We start from the raw sequence: 5,502 nt of genomic DNA on the forward strand, positions 1-5,502 counted from the left end.
CAGAACTTCCTTCTACCAACACTGAACAAAATGAACAGCAACAAAAAATCTCAGCATCTAAAAGAGCAAAGTGATATCACCTCACATCACACAATGAAAAGTTGAATACAGAAACAACGGGACCACACTAAAAGGACATGCCAGGATCTTTGGCACTTTCTGCCCTCTGGTAGGACTAGGAATAATGGAGAAAAAGCAGGTAGAAGAAATTCTGAAAAACTATACTAATATGTATATATTCTAAATTGAATATTAGAACTTACCTGTTTTTTGATCCAGGAACTTCTCCAAAAATATTGGTAAAAATTTTCAAAAGTTTATGTACAAGAATATGAACTGAACATTGTATTTTATTTAAACTCTACATCCATAGGGATTCCTGTTCTCACTAAATGTGTACTTGAGATAATGCACCTCTGGTGAAGATGGAATTATGGGGGAATAGTTTACCCTCCCATCTGAAACACTATAAAAACTGGACAAAATATATGAAACCTTGGTTTCAAGACACTGGGCATCATTTCAACGAAATGAAAAAATGGGAAACAAATGAAAGGAGTACTAGGACTTATCCAAATAACTGCATGAAGAGTTTCCAGATTATGGTCACTCTGAGTTGAGAAGACAGATCTGGGAGTCAGGGAGATTGGGATGGCTAGAGTTCCCAGGAACTGCCTGAGAGCTCTTAGAGAAAAAAAAGACCTAGACATAGAATTTTTCATCTGTGTAAAAACTCTAGTTTTTACCAGAACAATGATCAGTGTGCATGCATGTGAGGAGGAAATCACCTGAATTACCTGGGGAAAGAATGGAAATATCTACAAAGAGAAATGAACAAATCCAAAATTATAATAAGAGATTCTGACACAGATTTCTCATAGCAACAAGCAGAGAGAAATCATAAGGCTACTACACAACCAACCAACTTTACCTAATTGACATTTTGAAAACCCTCCACTCAAGAACAGAACACAAATTATTTTCATATATACCAAGAATAGTTACCAAAACAGATCACATCCCAGGCTTCAAAATATATCTCAATTAACTTAGAAGAATTCAAGTCATACAAAATATGTTTCCTGACCAGAGGGGATTAAATTATAAATCCAGTAACAGAAAGATACTTGGAAAATCTCCTAATGTTTGGAGCTAGGTAGTATCCCATTGGTCAAGAGAGAAATCTAAGGGAAAACAAGAATTATTTTAAGTTGAATAAAACTTAAAACAGGCTTACAGCATGTCAGAATGTGTGGGATGCAAATAACAGTTCATAGAAGGAAATGTAATAAATAGTACCATTATAAAATTTTGAAAGATCTTAGTGACTTCAATTTCCACCTTAACTAGAATATGAAAAGCAATGAAATGCAAAGTTAGCATAAGAATGGAAGTAATTACTAATAGAAATCAATGAAATAGGAAGCAAAAATAAAAGGTCAATAAAACCAGTAAATCTTAAGAATACTGGAAAAAAAAATACTCAAGGTACCAATATCTAGAATGCCAGGGGTGACATCACCACAAACTCTGTTATGAAATGGGTTGAGAATGTTGTGAACTTTATGTAAATTATTATGTAAATAATTTAACTAAGATGAAATGGGAAATGTTCTTGAAAGAAAATAACAAGTTTCTAAAGAAATAATCTGAACAGTTATTTAAAAACGTATTTATGAGGCACTTGGGTAGCTCAGTGGGTTAAGCATCTGCGTTTGGCTAAGGTTATGATGGGGGGAGGGGGAGTTCTGGGATCAGGTCCTGCAACAGACTCCCCTGCGCAGTGGGGAGCCTGCTTTGCCTTCTCCCTTTGCTGCTTGCCCTGCTTGTGCTCTTGCTCTTTCTCAAATAATCTTTTTTTTTAAAAAAAAGGAATCTGTAATTTAACTCTCCCAAATATTTCCAGATGTTATTGCTAGTTTAGTTCTGCTACTAAATACCAAGGAATATACTTTATATAACGTTTTAAAACTCAAATTTTGTTGTATGGTCTTGTGTACTCCTTCATGTGTAATTGAAAAGAATGTATTCTGCTCTTGTGTTTTATAAATGTCAACTAGTTAACTTGGTCAGTTGTGTTGTTCAGGTCTATATTCTGATTTTGTGTCTATTTGTCTTATTGATAGCTGAAAGACAAAGGAGAAATCCCTTGTAATAGTGGGTTAATCTATTTGCCCATTTTGTTCTTTTTTTCACTTGTGTAATTTGCACCTCTGTAGTCTAATACATAAACATTTAGGATTGTTACATTTACCTGGAAATTGATCCCTTTATTATGTAATGTTTTTCTTGATCACTGAATACATTTATTGTTCTAAAGTCAGCTTCGGGATCCCTGGGTGGCACAGCGGTTTGGCGCCTGCCTTTGGCCCAGGGCACGATCCTGGAGACCCGGGATCGGGTCCCACATCGGGCTCCCGGTGCATGGAGCCTGCTTCTCCCTCTGCCTGTGTCTCTGCCTCTCTCTCTCTGTGACTATCATAAATAAATAAAAATTAAAAAAAAAATAAAGTCAGCTTCATCTGTTATTTCTATAGTGACTCCAACATTTTTTAATTTTCAAAATATTTTAATTTATTCATGGCAGAGACACAGGCAGAGGGGGAGGCAGGCTCCTAGTGGGGACCCCGATGTGGGACTCAATCCTGAGCCGAAGGCAGACACTCAACTGCTGAGCCACCCAGGTATCCTTCAACTTTTTAATTTAAATTCAATTTGCCAACATATAACCAATCCAGTGCTCATCCCATCAAGTGACCCCCTCAGTGCCTGTCACCCACTTCCCCCAACTTTTTTGTTTGTATGATCCTTTTCCCCACTATTTAACTTTTAATTAACTATGCCTGTATAAAATACGTTTCTGCTAGCATCTAGTTGGGTCCTGCTTTTCCGTTCAGTCTTAAATGTCTTTAAGTATGCTTAGAGTATCTGCTTTTTTTTTTAATTTTTTTTTAATTTTTATTTATGATAGTCACAGAGAGAGAGAGAGGCAGAGAGTATCTGCTTTTGATGTAATTAAAAAGTATATTTGCATTAAAATCAACCTACCCTCAACCACTTTCTAATTGCCCTTTGTCTTTTGTTCTTTTTCTGCCCTCAACTAAATACTTTTAAATTATTCCATTTTATTCTATTAACAAATTTACCTCTTTACAATATTTCAGGGGTTATCCTAGTGTTTAGAATATATACCTTTAATTAGCCAGAATAGATCTTCAAGTTATACATCACCTAACAAGATCCTGCACAACATATTCCGTTTCTCCCTCCCACCTTTTGTACTTGTCATGCATTTTGCTTTTATATGTGATAAACACACAAAGCATGTTACTGTTTTAAAGTTATCTTTTAAATATTTACATAAGTGAAGAAAAATTATTTTACCTTCATTTATTCCATTTATCTTCTTTCCTTTGTGTATATCCAAGGATCTGTTGTGATTTCACGTTCCTTCTTCTTCAAGAGCTTCATTTAACATTTCAAATAGATCTTATGGCAATATATTGTCTTTATTTTGAGAAAATCTTCATTTCTCTATCAATTTTGAAAGATTTCCATGAACAGTTTCACAAAGACAGCTTTTCTTCCAGGACTTTACAAATGTCATTATCCTCCAGTTTGCATGATTTCTAAGTCTATTGTAATTCTTTTACTCTAAGTCTGCTGTAATTCTTATCTTTGTTCCTCTGTAATTAAAAAAAAAAATCCTTCTTCGTATTCTGAGCTTTATATATGCATGTTCTGGTGTCATCAGCCATTGAATTTCCAAATATTTCTTCTGCTTCATTTTTTTCTATGCCTTTTGGGATGCTAGTTATGTGCTGACCAGATCTTTCCCCACAGCTCTTGGATGTTTTGTCACCTCCTCCCACCCCACATCCCCCTTTGGTTTGGTTTGGGTGATTTTTATTCCCCTATCTTCAAGTTCAATTATTCTTTCCTTGGCTGGGTCAAGTATGTTGAAGGCACGGTTTGTGTTCTAGTATTTCCATGATTCATCTACTCAAATGACCCATGTAATTTGCCTGTTGTGCAACTTTATTAGAACCTTAAACATATTATAGTTTAAATTTTGTCAGTCCAAGTGATCTGTGTCACTTCTGAGTAGTTCTAGATTGTTCTGTCACTTGGTGGGGGTGGGGGGTGATTTTTTTTTGTTTTGTATGCCTTGCGATTCCACACCTCCCCCCAGCCCCAAAAGCTAGGAATCTTGTGTAGGACAGTAAAGAGGTAGATTTCTTGGAAATAGTCATTCCTTCTGTTAAGCCTATGTAGGTGTGTAGAGTAGGGTCATTAACAGAAAGGAATCAATTAGGTTTAAGTTTGGTTGGATGTGGTTACCCTGAGTTCAAGACAGTTTTAAAACATTAGTGATTCCTTAGAACAGGAGCCTGTTTTCCCAGTGGTTTATCTCAATATCTGGGTCGCCTTCAGGGTTGTGTTCCTTGTTATGTCTCAGAGAAAATCCGGTTATGCTAAAACATTTTCATTAATTCATTTATTCACTATTTAATGAGCGCTGATCACTTATTTACTAGTCACTGTACTAAATACTGGATTACAATTCCTTTAATACTCCACAACCCTCTGCCATTATGTTGTGCATTTGTACTTTGGCTTCAGCAGCCTTCCAACTTTTGTGTACCTAGTCATCTTTAAAGTCCTGTTCTTCCTTTAATATGGTCACTATCTCCAAGGGATCCCTGTCCACATATCCTCCATTTACCGGAGTTCACCATTCTCTCCGATATTACCTGTGTATATGTCTCCACATTTCAATATCCTGTATGCCCTTATAAACTGTGTCTGCAGGCAAAAATATCTTATTAGTTTATATATATTAGGTTCATGACCAATGATTTGGAACCATCTTATGGCAGATCTGCAAAGTAATTAAATAGAGGGGTGTAGAAGGGGAAGGAGACTAGACATGCCTCTCCATGAGCATTCTGTTATGTGCTCCTGTATTTGTATGTTCACTCTTCACAAATCTGGATATTTGTCTCTCATGAATAAATACACAGTCTTTAAAAAAAAAAAAAAAAAAGCTATTATATATAGTGATTAGCTGACAGGAAAATAGCCAGGTACATAAATCCAGGGTTTTCCCCCAGGGATTAGTCAGCTTGGGCTGCCATAACAATATACCACAGACTAGGTGACTTAAACAAAAGAAACTGAATTTTTACTTTTGGAGGCTAAAAGTTTGAGATCAGGGTGTCATATGGTTGGATGGTACTGAAGGCTAGGTTCCTGGCTTGTAGACAGCCATCTTCTTGCAGTATCTTCACATGGAAGAGAGAGCAAACTCTCTGGCATTCTTTCTTTTTAAAATACTAATCCTATCATGATGCACCCTCATAACCTCATCTATCACTAAATATCTCCCAAAGATCCCATTTCCAAATACCAACCACATTAAAAATAGGGGTTTGAAATCTGAGAGGACACCTTCAGGGAATTGCATCTCATTCTCCACCAATCACTTATTGCACACCAGTA

Source organism: Canis lupus, chromosome 1 (genome assembly GCF_003254725.2).
Source record: "Canis lupus dingo isolate Sandy chromosome 1, ASM325472v2, whole genome shotgun sequence".
Taxonomy (NCBI): Eukaryota; Metazoa; Chordata; class Mammalia; order Carnivora; family Canidae; genus Canis; species Canis lupus.